Here is an 18,873-nt window from a genome sequence, read left to right on the forward strand (position 1 = left end):
TTAATGAATTGCCTATATTTATTTATCCTTTAAGGATAAGCATGAGCCGCAGTGCATCAATATCAGGAGATGATACCATCAAGTCCGATGAGTATACACTTGTAGTTAGGTAATGTGATATTTTGGATCCTGAGGTAAATATGATATTTTGTAAGATTGTCGTGCTTAGGGATTTAGCCAGTTGATGTTACCTCAAAAAGTATGTTTAGATCCATATGTATTGTTGATATTCAGAATTCCTAAGATTTGTGGAAATTATTCATAATGCTAATGGTAGAAATTTCATAATTTTCTTCTACTTAAGGAGAATAGTTGAGATTCAACTCTTGTTCGCATGTCAATGTTAACCCTAGTTTGTTATAGTCTAACAATTGTCAGTAATAAGATAAACAAATTAGTATGGTTGGAGATTTTTTGAGGTCAAACAGTTTGGTTTTAATTAGCCATGAATGTGACTCATTCGGAATGTGTTTCTAAGAAAATCTGTTGCAAAAGACAGCTAGTGGAAACCAGTATCAGAAAAGGTTGACTCGATTTTGTACCTAGCTGGGTACCCAAGGTTGTCAACCCAGCAATCCGAGACCAGGCTAGATAAATGTTACGATCTTACTATAGAATGTCAGTTTCGAGGAATGATATATATAACATAGTACTCAGGAATTTTTGCATTCTTTTTGAGATTATCATCGACAGGTTTTGATTTAGCAGGATAACATCAAGTGATTAGACATGGGGAAAGGAAAGTAACTAAGACCTATAGTTTTCGGGTCTGGTGAGATTATTGTCACTGATTTTCCTAGGGTGTCTTTTGGATGCGCTAGATCATTTTCATAATTGGATAAATAAAGTCAATTCGAGCTGGGTTATAAAACTTTGAAATTATCGAGCTACTCGGTTTGTGCTTCTCAGGACCAGTTAGTCAGGATTTGATGAAGGTTTATTTTTATCAGTGAGATATGATGATAATCAACATCATTTGATCGGAATTTTGGTAATTTTATTCCAAGTTGTACGCTGTAATACATATGCAATTATTAAATCCAGATTTTTAGTACCAAGAGTGGTATCAATTAACTTAAGTATTTAGCAGGATTGGAAGTTGGTCCTCAAAGTAAAACCCGGAATGTTTCTGGAGGACAAGTATTGTGGACAACAACGTTGTTACAATACGAGGGAGTGGCAGAGACTTGGCCATTTTCTCATTAGTGGTATCCTTTCGGGTATTAAAATTTAGCTTATGGAGATAAGAGAAATTTTGATTTTCTCTTCTGAGGTTGATTGATTTGAATTTTTACATTGTTTGCCAATATTTTGTAGACAATGTCAATCGTGATTTGTCCACTGGGATTATAGAGATAAGTGTCACACTAGATCAGTTATACAATGGAGTTGTATCGAGTTTATCTACTTAATATGGTCAGTTGTTGGTAGAACAATGATTTGCTCGAGGATATTCGTGCAAACCTGTGTTAATTTTTCCAAGTATGAGGGAATTGGTAATGATTAGTTTAAAGAACTACCAGTTTTATCTAAAGATGTTGCTGAGGGTCAATGTCTAACCCTAGTTGGGTGAGAATAAATTAGATACCAGAGGAATATCGAATAAAAAAATAACAACTATTGTGATTAATCAGTTGTGCTTTGAGATCTGTTACAGTTTCAAGAAAACTCATTTAATGAGTTGTCAGTGATATTCAGTGAGATTCTTGTGAATTTTCAGATTCAGTTTACTAAAGTTGAATGTAAAATTTTGTATGATTTATTGTGATTCAGGAAATACACCAATCTTGATTTTCAGCTAGATATTGGAATTACTAGATTGTTATTTGAATTTAGCCAAATTAGTAGAAGATTCGATGATTGAATTTTGTGGCTTGGCCATCATTGTTTGTAATTCTTATCATATAAAAATGGTAGGACCTGGTAACAATTTTTGGAATACAGTAGGGTAATTCCAGATAGACTGTATTCAGTTTCGGTAACAGAGTAAGGTGGATTATATTATTATGGAAGAGATAATTATTCTCGATCTAGTTTGGTGGTAACAATGAGACAATAAGGAAATTATTTGGAATTCAAAGAGCGGTAAGAAGCAGAGCCTCTGGAATTGTTTTGGAGTGTTCTTTCGGAATGACAGAATTGTACCTTGTAAAATGTTCAATTATGAAAAGAACGTTATATTTTGTGTTTGTATACTTAATATTGATTACGAGGAAGTATCTTAAGTGGAGGAGAATTTAGCAGCCCGGTCCCATTTTACAAGATTAATTTGGTTAAACATTTTTAGAATTAATAAAACATGATTAAGGGATTTTAATTATATCAAATGGACTAAGAAATGCCCGAAAATGGTTAATGGGCTTATTTGGGCTCGGGTAGTTTGGAAGGTCCGAACCCAATGCATAACAGAGTTCGGAGGGTCCGAAGGCTTTGGAAGGGGCGAAGGAGTTCAGATGCTACGACACGATTGGAAAGTCCAAAGTGCGATCAGAGTTTCTGATCGTAGTTAGGCCATGTGCATTTGTTACGTGTCATTGAAGTTTTAACACATAGTTGCATGCATGGGATCGGTACTTCCAAAGTAGCGATTGGAGCTTCCGATCGTGGCCAAAAATAAATAAGGGGTCTGAACTTCAGATTTTTGCACCAATTCCACCTCATCTCTCTCGTGTTCTGATAAGTCTTGAGGCTTTCCATCCTTCTTTATCAATGGGTGGGCCTTGGCGAAGCCTCCGGGGTCATAGCGGAGTTGTGACCAAGTTTTGGGGTTATTGACATCAGCGGGCTGACGACAGATGCAGGTATAGTCCGAGATCACTATTAGAATTAGAGAGTATATATTAGTTTAGTTAAGGCTTTTAGAGAATTATGAGTAACACATGATTATCTTGAACTGTAGTGATGGAATGTAGATGCTGGGAAATCTAGGACATTTATTCAAGTACGAAAGTACTGTTTGATATACCCTGACTGAGTATGCATGTATTATGCGTTGCATGAATTATATGGCATGGTTTTATCTGCATATATTATTTCATGTTATTATGCTTCATGCATGATCATATTGAGCTTTTACCCTTATAATATCCGGTAGTAAGGTTCTTACCCTATCTTGTTAGTGTATGGTTGGACACGTAGATTCATGATCAGGTCACCTATATCCACTATCGGGTATGTGAGCCACCTCCTGGTGTGGCGGCGCAGAGTGCTACATACCTAGGGCCCGATTATGTTCTTGACCTCGAGTCTTGGTAACCCGTACACTTGTATTCATGCACATTTAATATTGTATACTCATACCCTCGTATTGAGCGTAGTTCGCTCACGTCCATGTTTTTGTGTTTCTTGGACACCCCATTCGACGGGAAAGTTGCAGGTAGTTCTTTCGAGGATTTGGAGATTAGGTGGTGACCAAGGCAGGATTGCACTACTAGACACTAGGTTTTAATTTAATTGTATTATGATAATTCGATTGGGTTTATTTACCGATTGTATTCTATCGGTTTAGTATTTTGAATTAATTCCACAGTTGCTCTGATTATGTTTCTTTATAGTTTAATTGCATGCTTAAGTTTTTGATTAGTAGGTGATCATGGTGCGGGTCACTACACGTACTATCTAATGATGGTGCTATTCGACGGTGCTGATAGTCATAAGATTGCAAGAACCGATGAGATGATTTTGGTACAGTCTAATAGGAAACACCCCATCGATTACTTGAAAGTAAATTAGATATAATAGGAATCTTGATATAGTATGGTATCAGTTATCTTGATCAACTTCCTATTAGTTGGGATCGCAATGATGCAAGGTTTTGTTTAATGTAATTTGATGGAAATATACATGTGAGTTATGGGGATTCAAGGATAAACTAGTCTTATGTTTCTACTCAGATATTGGGTGATTAGACTGTCACTTGAATTCTTCCATGTGACTAAGAAATTGATGGTTGAATTTTGTTGGATTGACTAGCGATGATTATAACTTGGGCTGTGGAAGGTGCAAGAATTTTGAATCAGTTAGGAGGCATTAGTGTAATGCCAGATAGACTGTATTCAACTACTCCGTAATAGAGTAAGGTAAATTCTACGATAGTAAAAGGGATTTTGTATCTATTATCAAACATGAGATTTTGAGATAATTTGTCTACTAGTTTGAACTACACATTAAGTTCTAAGTTCTATTATGCTGCATACATTGTCACGTTGAGCCTGTTTTCCATTGATACTACCTTTAGAGGGGTCGCTTAGCCCTATGATATATGTGGATGGATACCATAGTTTTAGATCCGGATATGTCCACGATTTATGGTATGGGAGTACCTTCTGATGCGACAGCTCAGTGTGTTACATACCATGATACCTTTGCTGAGCAGTGTTCTATCTTTGATAGGTTTTCGATACCTTTCACTTGCATTATGCATTCATTGCATGTGTATACTTAGACATCAATACTGAGCGTTTTTAGCTCACGTCCGTGCATTTTTATTGGACACCTCATTTGACGGGACAATTTTAGTTTTCCCAGATTCGGGGACCAACAAGTAGTTGGCAACGGGAGAGTAGGAAACTCAGTTGGTGCCAACAGTATTAGTTAGGCTTGACCCCTTTGTATTGGATTTTCGATGGGGTTGTATTATTTTGGGTTTCAGATATTTACCGATTGTATTCTACTGGATTAGTATTTAATTTAAGTTTCCAAAGTTTTCTCTGATTTTGTTATTTATGTTTTAATTGCATGCTTAAGGTTTAGTTACTTAGTGATTTCGGGACGGGTCACTACAATTAAAGGGACCCCAAATGTCAATATGTATAACCTGAAAAGAAGTGTCGCAAGAATTATTATGTGAAATAAATGGCAAACTTTTTTGCTTTGATAAATGGAAAACATAACAATTTTTATCAGTATCATTGTAGTGACCCAATCCGGAAACACTAATTAACCAAAGCTTAAAGCATACAAATCAACTTGAAAGAGGTAATCAAAAAATCTAGTGGAACCTTAATTAATACAACTAAAAACCATCGGCATAATACAACCGGTCCTAAATCAAAATACTACAATAACCAATACTATTATACAACCCCATCGAAGGTAAAGCTAAAATCTCAAATACAACAGAAACCTGGTACAGTACAAATCCACCCTGTTGTAGCTCAACGACCGCTACCACCTGATCCGTCCAACCTGAGTCCTACCCCGTTGATATGAATCTTGATGTGTAAGATTAGCAAACACGATTACAATTTGAATCCCACCCTCTAATCAATAAACAAAATACCCAAAGTTTTTCCCAATATTTGAAACAAGTAAATTGATAGAGTTTTGGATTTCTACCTTTAATCGACGGTATGATTAACAACAGAAACCACAACAATTGAAACCAAAGAAAACCTTCAGATAACTTGTATCTGACAATCTTCAGTGAGAAACAATCGACAAACGCTTCCAAGTAATTAAACTGAAAATTTTTGATTTGAAGAGCAAAACAAAGCTTTGAATAAAATTCTTGAGAGAATTTCAATAATTTTTGTATAAACTGAATCTGAATTATTATTAATGAAATAAACAAAAAGTATTTATAGTTTACAGTAAAAAATAAAAGATAACACAAAAATATAGCCTAAAGATATCAAAGATATCATCTAGAAAGTTTTCTAGTATTATTAAAACTCTCAAAAATAGGAAAATAACATCAAAATAGCAAAATCCCGAACACATACACAACACGCCGAAGTGTGTGTAAATTCCCAGAAAATCCCGCTCGCTGAGCGAAGGTGCATGCTTGCTTGAGCGAGGAAGTCTCTGCCTCGCATTCGCTTCTGCTCTCGCTCGAGCGGATGTGGGGCTCGCTCGAGCAAGAAACTCCCTTCCCAAAAACTTTCAATGCGCTCGCTCGAGCGAGACGTGGCTTCGCTTGAGCGAGACCTCTTCTGCCTCAATGCTATTTTCTTCACTCTTTTTGACTTCCAACACTTAAAGAACACATAGACAACTTCCAAATTGATCTTCAAGTGCTCCAATGCCATCTTCATAATTTACCATCAACATTTGAAGTGCCTTCTTGAATTTATTAGCTCGACTCCTCGTAATCGGTCCGCATGGCAACTCCAATGGATCTCGAACTCCCCATGTCACTCGATCCACATGTGAGCTATCCATGATCGCATCACCCGTGGAATGGGGTGTCCAAAAAAAAAACAAGGACGTGAGCATAACAATCTCAGTACAAAAGCATGAGTATACAAGTTATATGAATGCAAATGCAAATGAAGGGTACCAAAAACCAATCATCGATAGGAGCCATGGTATGTAGCATGCTGGGCCGTTGCATCAGGAGGTGGATCCCATACCATAAACCGTGGACATATCCGGATCCAAAACCATGGAAAAAATCAACAAATATAATGGGGCTCTACTGGTTATAACAATAATAAAGGTTCAACGTGTAATGTATGCAACAATAATATTCGTTACATAATATATGCACATATCAATAATGCCACATAAAACATGCAATAATAGAAAATTCATACTCAACCAGGATATCTCGGATAGTACGTCCGTACCTAAAAATAAGCAACCTAGCGATACAAGTACTGTAGTTCAAGCCTATAAACATACAATCATTGTATCACTATTTATCCTCTAAAAGCCTTAACTAGATTAATATCACTAGTAGAATTTTTGCTTTTTACTTCGCCAATTAATAATTACGAAGTAAAATGTGACAATCAACTTCGCTAATAATACGGACGAAGTAAAAACGCACCTTCTACTTCGGTACTTAAAAAACCTGGGCTTCACTAATAATTTTGGATAGTATTTTACTTCATCATATTATAATTGATGAAGTAAAAAGTTAAAAATTTAAATTTTTAATTATAATTGATGAAGTAAAAGGATGAATCGGATTAAATATTGACTCAATGACTTTTCTTTCTAACTTTTTCAACACTTGGCAAAATATACATCACAAAACACGGTCCCCTTTCTTCTTCATTGCGGGAAAAGAAACCCTGCTCGGCGATCCTTTTCTTCTCCAGCCGCCCACCATCAACCACCGTCGGGAACCGATGCCAATGCCCTATTCCGAAAGCAAAAGGTCTGAATCTCTCTATTTTGGTTTCAATTTAGGGTTTACATGTTTTGGAAGATGTTTTTTTTTCTTTTTTTTACATGAATACGAGATGCCCTTTTTTTGAACATAAACTCGGGTTTTCCTTTTTTCTTTGCGTTTTACTTGTTTTTCGATCCAGAAAATTACAAATATATGCCAATGTTTCCTTTTTTTTAAAACGTGTGGGTTTTTCTATTGATTTGAGTTTTAAATATTCTTCTTGTTGGGATATTTGGTCTGTCAAGCAGCAACCAAGCTAATTCGGCATGGGCAAATAATACGTAAGCCACAATGTTGCCTGCTACTCCGGCTTTGTAATGTTCTTAAATTTTTTTTAAAAAAAAATTTAGCCTCTCTATTCTGGTCTGTTATTTAAATATTTAAGGCTATTATGAAGGTATTGTTCTGATTTTTTTTTTTAAAAAAAGTTAGCCTCTCAAATCTGGCCTGTTATTTTAAATAGTTAGGGCTATTATGAAAGTATTTGGTCCTCCAATTTATTAAATTCTGGATTAAGTTTGATGAATTTATTTCTTCTATATTTTAGCCTCTTTTTTTTCACTCGATCTCAATATTTGTCCCATATATCAATATTCAAATTAATTATCACTGTGATAGAAAAAGGGCAGGGCAGAAAGCACAAATTAAAACAAGCCAATTTCTTATAGTAACAATTAAATTTGAGTAATTATAAAATATTTATTTTAATCCCACAAACTAATTGATAAAAGAGAAGACATATTGCATGCACACTAACGAGTAAAATTAATCGGAGTAAATAGTAATCATGTGTATAAGTATTATAAAATTATTTTGAATTTTATTAGAGTTATTTATGTTGACTATGTTATATGAAATTAAAACTTACAAGTTTAACTTAACAATATTTTTTTCATGGTTATTTGTCTTGTGACCGATGGGTCAGATGCATATATGTGGTTAAAAATAATACTATTGATTAAAAAAGTAATTATTTTTAATCGATTAAGTCAATTATAAGATCTGTTTCATAAAATGTAAAATTAGTATGTATTTATGGGTTTATAAAGTTGTGTATTATGTAACCTACTGTGTCAATAAAAATGTACAAAATTAGGTTATTTCACAGTTTCATAAAATTTTATTGAATTTGTTGGTACTGTAGCTTGAAAAAAACATAATTAAAGTAACTAAACTTGAAAATTCTATTATTTTACAGTTTCACATCAATGTACCTAGAAAACAAGAAAACCATTTCAGTTGCTAGAAATATTTGCAAATTTGTTGAAATAAATTTAGCTGGTATACAATATATATAGCTGAACGTGAAAGTAGCATCCTAGCTCTACTCGCTCGCACCTAAATCTAACAAATCTGAACATGGATTCTTGCACTACTCATTCGACAAGTTCTTTGATGGAATCTGATTTTTACTTTCTAGAATTTTCTGCAGTAGAGCACTAAGTGCTTAAGAGAGAAGTTAAAAGATTACAAAACTTGTATAAGCAGCAAACTTCACTGCCCAACAACAACAGGTATTTTTTAGTATTTGTTCTGCTTCGGTGGAGTTTTAATGTGCTTTGAAATTAAACCTGATCGCATATTTTCTCCGTGTGCTTTTAATATTTTGATTATATGATGATTCATTGTTCGCGTCAGGAATTTCATTTCTTATTTCTGTAAAAAATATAATTTGTATATATTATTCGTTACTTTTTTATGTAGCGACTTAAATGGTTGGAGAGTCGTAGTAACTAGTGTTTGAAGTGGAAATCATTCATGATTGTCGTGTAATTAAAAAATTTTATTATAACTGATCGTTATTTAATTTTTGTTGAAGGTAAGTTGTTAATTATGGATAAATCTTGGATTCACTCTGATAGAAGGTCGAAACAATATGAGAAGGGTGTGGAACAGTTCATTAGCGGTTGTATACAAAATCCTCATATTGACTCGAATTTAATGCATTGTCCTTGTTGCAAATGTAAAAATCTGAAAAAGCGATCGATTACGTCCATTCGAGAGCATCTTTATTTCCATGGTTTTTAGTAAGAATTGTATGAATTGGATTTGGCATGGCGAGTCTGCTGAAAATGATAGAGTAAATTTAAGCACCAACCAGGAGACAATTGGTGATAATCATGACGACATTGAAACCGCTAATATGTGTGAGGCAGCATATGATAATGTTGGAACACGGTCGTTCTCCGGATCAAAAAAGAAAGTGATACCCGGTGCAGCGGAAGTTTTAAATATTTATATATGGAACGATTCCATATGGGTATCAAATTCCTACGATTAAAATTGATAATATAAAATTTAAACAATATAAATTTTACCTTAAAATCTCGAAGCGAGATTATGGACACCAACAGATTAAATTGCTCTTGTTGTATATCCCAGAAACTGATGAACGAACAATTCTTCAATTAGGTCCACGAACAAAAATTTAATCCCTCTGATAGACTGCACTAGAAAGTCTATCAGAAGTTTCTACGAAGAGAAATAACAGATTTGATCTGTTAAACCAGACTGCAAATTCGAAATTCACAGGCTGGAATTTTCGAACAGAGAGAGGAGAGGGGGCGGCCACACCTAGAGAGAACAACTAGGGTTTTCAAAAATTTTGTGACCTCTATTGTATAATTTCTGTACTGCAATAACTTATTTATAATGTGAGCTGCTAACAACTTAGGGCCCATTAGTCATAAGTTCAAGTCTGACAAGCAAAGCGCGCATGTTCAGAAATTAATATAAAATTCATCGTGACTCAGATTGATAAACCAATTCCACCAATGTGCACAGAAACAATTTCTGCATCTTTTAAAGTCAAGATAAATTTTCTGAATCCGAATTCAGTGGTTTCCAAAAATGTCCATCACTATGTCATTTTAGGAAATCTTACTCCCTCTACTTTTAAATAAGAAGTCCCACTTCTTTATTCACTAAATTTAACTCTTTAAATTTAATTATCTCAACGGGGATTAGAAATCCATTACTTGTGTGACCCTCAATGGTTCAGGGATACAGCTATCCATGGTCTCACAACTCCTTGTGACTCGGAACAACAATTTCCGACTTGCCCATCGAATCATGGTAAGAGCGCCTAGCAACATCGCCCCATGATTCCCTAGGTATCACTGATAGTGCCTACAAGAACCAATAGATTTTGGTTAGCGTACAGTACGGTCCCTTCATCCATATATCCCGATCGAATCAACAACCATTGGTAAATCGAGAGTCGTTCGAGATTCGATAACTATGCATTACATCTTGAAGATCAAATAGTGACATCGCATGTGCTACTAGGAAACCAAGTAACCTAAAACACATCATGTACTCTGGCCAGAGATTCGTCACACTAATATCTCCTCAGATTGCATAGGATATCCACACTCGCAAGTATGTGGTGAATCCTTGACAACAAAGCATCGACTCATATATGTGTCGTAACTGTACCCAATCCCGACACCTGATGACCCCAATAGAGTCGGTAAACGAGTCAAAGTAAAGTACTAGCATATAGAGTCTCAATGATGTTTCAAGTAGTAAGGACTAATGGTGTACAACCAAAACCGCGGACTTTATCCACTCGATAAGTGATAACCACTTGGAAAGTTCGGATAGGGTATTTCAATCATTCATCATATGAATATCCATTTGCATGCTTTGAACATCTCTATGTTCCATACCAATGAAACGTGGTACTCGGCATCGCAAACGCTAGTCTCAATCTCGAGCGATCCTTATCCTTATTAACGGACGGCTCAATTGACTAGGAACTATTTAGAATATACAGTGACTTTAAGATGTGTTTCATGATAGCCATCCCCATGTGCTACCACATCTTACATACACTATAGTATATTCAAGGTCTTCATCTAAACATCTTATAGTATGTCACAACATAATAATATGATAAAAGATAAAGTAAATGCCATTATAAAAGTGTAAATTATATTAAACAAAAGATTGTTTATACATAGAATCATAAAAGCCCTTAGCCACAAGTTGGCTCACCGGGCACCCACTCTTTCAGATAATTATACAAAAAATCCAAAAGCGTTTATGAAATTTTTAGAGGAATCAGAGAAACCTTTGTACAATGGATGTAAACGTTATACCTCAAGGCGTACGGTTGCTGATTCAAGATATCATACCATTTATGGAGATGAAAGAGATAGGTGCCAGACATATTTTGGTTTATATGGGGGGTATGTTGTGTTTAACTTACAATGTTTGCATATTTAATATTTTATTTGGAACTTGTCCACTATTGGACAGATTTCTCACCGAAGTTTGTAATCTTGATTGCAGTCACCTGTACAAATATTTGAAGGAAGCAGAACGGGCTGATAGTATTTCATTTGTGGATCCTGGACACATACCTACATGCCCAATTGACAGTGATGGCAGTCGCTTATCTCAACATATTGCTAACCAGTTGGAAGCAGTGTGTATTGACAGCATATGCCCCATCCCATACAACACTGGGTATGATTTTAATTAATTAAAAATTCATACTGTATACTAGTCAATGTCATATTTTCTTTTTCATTTTGGCAGGTATCATTGGATCTTGACTATCGTCAATGAAGATAAAAATATGATCTATTTGTTGGACTCTACTACTAATAGATGCCGAGACGAAGCATGGAAAAAGATAATGACAAAGTAGGTAGTAGATTATGTTGACGAATCAATTCACTTATACATATGAAAAAAATAATTTTTGAATTTTTCAAATGTAGTGGGGTGAAGATGTACAATGCCTCGAGAGGTATTCCTAGAGGGCCAGTTTTTAAACAATTGACGGTATGTGTTGTGCTTACATATGAAGATATGAATGTGATTGTTGCAATATTTTGACGGTGTTACAGTACTGTACTATAGGGACTAGGGATGGTGTTTTAGTGTTATATTATATTTGAGAGCTTTACTCATTTGTTCTTACCCATTTCAGTTTTTTTGTGTTCAAAACTTATTGTTTGGATTGTGATTGTTGCAATATTTTTTTATTTCATGTAGGGTAATATAAAACAAAGTGGTTTTGTTGAATGCAGATTTTGTGTGATGAAGTACATGAAAGATATTGTTGAATATGAAAATCTACAATTGGAGAAGATGGTGAGTTTCCTTTTCATTTTATGATTTGGTTTATGTGAAAATCTGTTTCCATCCTTCTTTGCTGCTTAGTTGCTCAAAAATGAATTTGAAGTTGACATTTTTGGTAGAGGCTTCTATTTTGAAGTTGACATTTTTGGCATCCTTCTTTCCAAACTTTTTGTCTTGGCACTGTTAAGGGTGAGAGTGCTTTATAATTATTTCTTAATCAAATTTTTGTTAGAGATATTGACATATTGTACTTGCTCGCTGAGTCGCTGGTTTATATCATATTTTTTCGTACGAACAAGGGCATTCTTTCATGCTGATAATTGTTGGAATCAAAACTGTCTGAGATTACTTGCGAATGCTCTATGATGATTGGTGATTAATGTTTTAGTTTGGTTGGGGTCAATGGTATTTCGTGCGACTGCTCCATGGTCTCACTCTTGCGAATGCTCTATGATGATTGGTGATTAATGTTTTAGTTTGTTTGGGGTCAATGGTATTTCGTGCGACTGCTCCATGGTCTCTTTAGCTTTTTGCAGTAATGGACGTTCCTAGTGAACTAACATTTGATTTTGGTGGACAAGCTATGGTTCACTGCATTGTTAACATCAATTGAGTGTCAGTGTTTTCTTTAGCTAGCTAGCTGTTGGACTTATTTGTGGAACAAATATATATGTATCCTTGATAGATTGTGTTTTCAATTTTGTAATGTTTTAATTTAATCAGCTATTGCAATGACGATCTTTAATCATTACCCGCATATGTTGTTGTTACCCTTGTGAACCAGCAAATATGTATCCTCGATCTTGAATTTTAATCTGATCTATTTTATTTTTTTACATTTCAGTATTTAGGATCCATCAAGAACCAATATTTTGGCAAAGCTCAATTTGACGAAATTAGAAGTGAATGGAGCGAATTCGTCTACTGGGTCATGCACGTTGGGAAAAATCTGTGTTTTGTTTCCATGTATTATTGGATATACTTGTTATAACACTTTTACTTTTGAAGAAATACTCGTGGATGCATAATTGTTGATTGATGGATGTACTTGTGGATTTACGGATGTTTGTAGTTTTTGGATGGATAATGTATCAATCTATTGAGTACATTTTACGTTTCAGAACTATATATATATATATATAAATTTTGATTTAATGATACATATATTTTTACTTCATCAAACCAATGTAAAAGCTGAAGCCATGTGTACTTTATTACGTCAGTTAATGAAATTGCTGAAGTAAAGGGCATGCTTCTACTTCGCCAAGTTATATATCATTTGAAGTTAAATAGAGCATTTACTGCATCACTCAATGTAAATATCGAAGTCATATATGTTCTATTACTTCGTCGCTTAATGAAACTGCGGAAGTAAAATACATGCATTTACTTCGTCAGTCAATGTTAATATCGAAGTCATAGATATTATATTACTTCGTCACATAATGAAAATGATGAAGTAAAAGACATCCTTTTACTTCGGAACCGGTCCAATCATGAACCGGTTTTGACTCCGTGAACCGGCCAAAGACTTCGGTAAATTCATGCCTAAGACTTCGGTTTTTAAGCGAAGTAAAATAGTACCCTATTACTTCACGTGCATCTACTTCGGTAGTTATTATCTACTACTTCAGTTAATAGCCGAAGTAAAAAGCAAAAATTCTACTAGTGTATATACGCACTTAAACTAATTTGAGTCTAGTAGTATACATGTGTCCGTCGATAGCCCACTGATGACGATAACCTCGAAACATGGGCACAACTTCGCTACAAATTTAGCAGCGCTTTGCAGCTTCCGGATCTTTGAAAAGACGCCTAGAAATGCCTAAAATCTCTGAGATAGGAAGGCTCTCGGAACCTCTACTTATAGTCATATATCGGATGGTCCAATCTTTGAGATCGTATCGACCGATCCCTTCCATTCAACCCCCTCCGAACACATGTCTTGCCAGCTACCGAAAATAGATCGGATCATCCGAAATCCTGTTCCTGTCAAATCAAATCTCTTATTCGAACTCGATCGGATCGTATGATCCCATCTTCGGATCTTCCGATCTCTTCGGAGCCTCTGAACTCCCAATATTTCTTCCTAAGCGTTCAGATGGTCCGATCCCTTTGCCTTGCATAGTTCGGATCGTCCGAACTCTGGAATAATTGAAACTTCTATGGACCATTTTCGAACGTCTTGAATTCAATTTTCCACTCCTTAAACTCATTTAAGATCTTCTTAATCAAGTTTTAGGAAATGGATTTGTTAAATTATTAGTCGGACTACTACATTCTCCCCCACTTAAGAGATTTTGTCCTCAAAATCCAGACTAGGATAATCAGAACAATTAACACTAAAAACGTCTTTATTACAATGTTTTTGTAGCAATTACAACTGAAAAGTACAATAAATTACAATCAAAAAAAATTTGGATTCTCAGAACGCATACTAATTTCTAACTCCCAATTCATTTCCTCGATGCCTCGACGCTGTCATTGAACCACGACTAGAGGAAAACGTTTGTTCCAAAGTACTTTTTCCTTTCTGTTGAGAATCCTCAGTGGTCTCTACATGGACGATAGATCATGCTCCAACTGAACATCTGTCGAGTGCATAATGTGAGACTCATCTGCAACATACTGTCGGAGCTAGTAAGGATATGTGGAACACATTGTGAATGCTGGAGAGATATGGTGGTAACGCCAAACGGTAAGCCCAATCTTCAATATTCTCTAGAATCTTGAACGGTCCAATGAATCTAGGCGCTAACTTGCCCTTCAGACCAAATCTCATCACTTTTCGGAAAGGCGATACTCTCCAGAAAACATACTCTCCTGCATCAAAATGCAGTGGTCTGCGCTTGGTATTGGACTGGCTTGCCTATCTTGCGATGTCTTGATCCTCTTGTTAATAAACTCAACCTTATCCACAATTTGTTGGATTATTTTCAGCCCTTCGACCTCTTGTTCTCTTACCTCATCCCAAAACAAGGGTGTTTGACAATGGCAACCATAAAGAGCCTCGAATGGTGTCATGTCATTGCTACGAATCGCAATCGCTGACTATACTCAAAGGAACTCCATGCAATCGCACTATCTCTTGAATGTATAACCTTGCCATGCGATCCAAAGTGAACTCGTGGTTATATGGAAGAAAATGAGTAGACTTGGACAACCTGTCCACCACAACCCAAATAACATCACATTGCCTGGAGGTCATTGGTAAGTGGGTGAAAAAATCCATCGTCACATGCTTCCAATTCCATTCCGGAATCTCCAAGCTCTGCATCAGACCACCTGGTTGACGATGCTCTGCATTGACCTGCTGACAATGCATCGAGAGACAAACTGATATACGCTACGCTTCATACCTTTCCACCAAAATCTGGTACGTAGATCCTTATGCATCTTGACATTACCTGGGTTTACGGCGAATCTAATGCGATGATCTTGAGACAAAATCTCATCTCGAAGGTCGAATCATCAGGTATCACCAATCTACCAGACAAGAATAACAATCCATCTGAATGAAAGTGGAAACCAGATGTGTTGTCTCCCTGAGCAAGTCTCGCTAGCTTCTGCGTCTTAGGATCAGTAATCTGCACTTTTTGGATATGGGCCAATAAATATGGCTCAGCTAATACTGAAAACACTCGAATTTCATTTTTTCCTTTCTTATGCCAAAACATAAAATCTAAAGAACATCATTCCTGAATCGTACTAGCTCTAGCACTAGTGTGGAGAGCACTAATACTCACCTTACTGCTCAGTGCGTCAGCCACTGGATTTGCAGTACCCGAATGGTACTTAATCTCACAATCATAGTCCTTGAGAAGATCCATCCATCGATGTTGTCTCATGTTCAACTCCGCCTGAGTGAACAAGTACTTCAAAATCTTGTTATCCGAAAATATCTCAAATCATTCGCCATACAGATAATGACATCAGATCTTCAGTGCAAACACGATCGCTGCAAGCTCTAGATTGTGCACTGGATAATTCCCTTCATGGGTCTTCAGCTGTCTAGAATCATAGGCAATCACATGCCCATTCTCTGTCAACACACAGGCCAACCCCTGAAGAGATGCATCGGTATACACTACATAGCCTCCAGGTCCAGATGGTAAGGCCAGAACAGGTGCAGTAGTCAATCGGTTCCTCAAATTGTCAAAGCTATGCTCACACTCGCTTGACCAGACAAAAGGAATATCCTTCCTCATCAGCTGCGTCAGTGGTTTAGCAATTCGTGAGAAATTATCGATGAATAGTTGATAATAGCCTGCTAAACCCAGAAAGCAACGAATCTCATAAGCTGTAGTCGGACGCGACCAATTCAGAATAGCTTCAGTCTTACTCGGGTCAACTGATACCCCTTCCTGAGAGATAACATGACCAAGAAATACCACTCGGTCAATCCAAAACTCACAATTGATAAAGTAGGCGTATAATTACTTCTCACGGAGAATCTATAGTACAGGCCTCAAGTGTTGCGCATGTTCATCAACATTGCGCCAGTAAACCAAAAGGTCGTCAATGAAAACTACGACAAACTTATCCAGATAATCACGGAACACTCGGTTCATCAAATCCATGAACACTGTAGGAGCGTTCATAAAACAAAAAGGCATCACTAAATATTCATAGTGACCATACCGGGTACAAAACGCTGTCTTTGAGATATTCGAATCTCGAACATGCAATTGATGATAACCCGACCTCAGATCAATCTTGGAGTACACAGAGGTACCCTGAAGTTGGTCAAAAAAATCATCAATACGTGAAAAATGGTACTTGTTCTTAATTTTTGCCCAGTTCAAGTGCCTGTAATCGATACAGAGACGCATAAAACCATCCTTATTCTTAACAAAGAGAACTAGCGCTCCCCAAGGTGAAACGCTCGGTCGGATATATCCCTTATCTAACAAATCCTGCAATTGCTGCTGCAATTCCCTAATCTCTGTAGGTGCTATACGATAAGGCGCACGAGAAATCGATGTCGTCCCTAGCACAAGTTCAATCCCAAACTCGACTTCTCTAATTGGAGAAAACCCTGGAATCCCATCCGGAAAAATGTCTGGGTACTCACAAATCACTGGTAACTCCTTTATAGCCCTTCTCATCGTGGATGTATATATCGCATAGATAAGTTAGCCTTCCCCACCCGCCTCTAAATCCTGACAAGCCCTCAGAGCTAAAACCAGAGGCATAAGGGGTCGTACTCCCTCACCATAAAAATACCAACTATCGCCCTCAATCGGACGAAACTGAACAACCTTTTGATAACAATCCACAGTAGCTCTATAAGAGGTTAAAACATCAATACCCAAAATATAATCAGTAGTGACCCAACATTGAATCACCTACTAACTTGCAACTATGACATGCATTAAACTTAATTAAAGCATAAATACTAAACAGAGAAAAACGTGCGAAAACATAACCCATAATTTACATATCAGCTTAGTAAAAAAAAATCAAGCTTATTATCAGTAGTGATACAACCATATCAAAAAGCTTAAAGTAAACATTATACAGCTATATTGAATCCTGCTGTATAAAGAACTCCTCAAAAGCTCCGCCTTCCTAGTCCTGCCTCAAAATACCAACTCCATCCATCATGCGACCTGCCCCATGGAATAGGGTGTCCAAGATAACAACTAGGACGTGAGCGCTAATGCCCAGTACATAAACATGAGTAAACATATGTATATGATGCATGCAACTGTGATGACTGGTAAAGGGTCATCTGATAAGTCATGCTTAGTACAGGCGCCAAATGAGTATTGTAACCTCACGGATCAACCTCTGGGTACAACCACACTCGTCTAGTACACCATAGTAGTCAGACATACATGTCCCCGCCGTCGCGGTACTCTCAGTGACAGACTAACAAGTATAAAGCTGAGCGGCTCTATAATCAAGGTATAACAAGGTATAGGATCGTGTATATGCACATGACATATGAATATGGAAAGCGGTAAATCATATGTCATGCCATATAATAATGCCAAATAAATGCAACACATAAACATGTATACTTGCTGGCAATCTCAGTCAATGTGTACGTACCTCTAGGCTATTTCAAGTCTAGTAGGATCCTAGATTCCAAGCTTATGTTCAAAAAATCACCGTATCAGTACACAAGTTCTATAAACCTTAACTAAGCTAATAAATACTCCCAAAACTTAAATATATTCTCGAACCATACCTTCGTCCGTAGTAAGCCCTTTGGAGTCGCTAGTCCCGGATGACTATAACCACGCCTTGTGTGAGACCTCGGTTTTAAACATCTAATCTCGGATTAAACCATAATTAAGCATACAAGATCCAAGATTAAAAACAATAGAAGAAGAAGATTATTCTTTTTTAAAGAGCATGCCCGGACCCCGTGCACACATCAGTGCACGGGTTCGTGTATTGAATCGAAGCACACACGGACCCCGCACCACATCCGTTTCCGGGTCCATGCCTAAACATTGCACTAAAAACATGAGTTTCTGCCCAGCTACACGGACCCTTACCCGGAGGTGGCACGGGGTCCGTGCACTCGAAATAAAACAACTCTAAGGCATGCGAGGGAACACGGACCCTTGCACAGACGTGGCACGGGATCCGTGCCCTGCTGCACTAGAAAAGGAAACGAGCATGACAAATACAAAAACATGCTAACA

Source organism: Henckelia pumila, chromosome 1 (assembly GCF_033568475.1).
Source record: "Henckelia pumila isolate YLH828 chromosome 1, ASM3356847v2, whole genome shotgun sequence".
NCBI lineage: Eukaryota > Viridiplantae > Streptophyta > Magnoliopsida > Lamiales > Gesneriaceae > Henckelia > Henckelia pumila.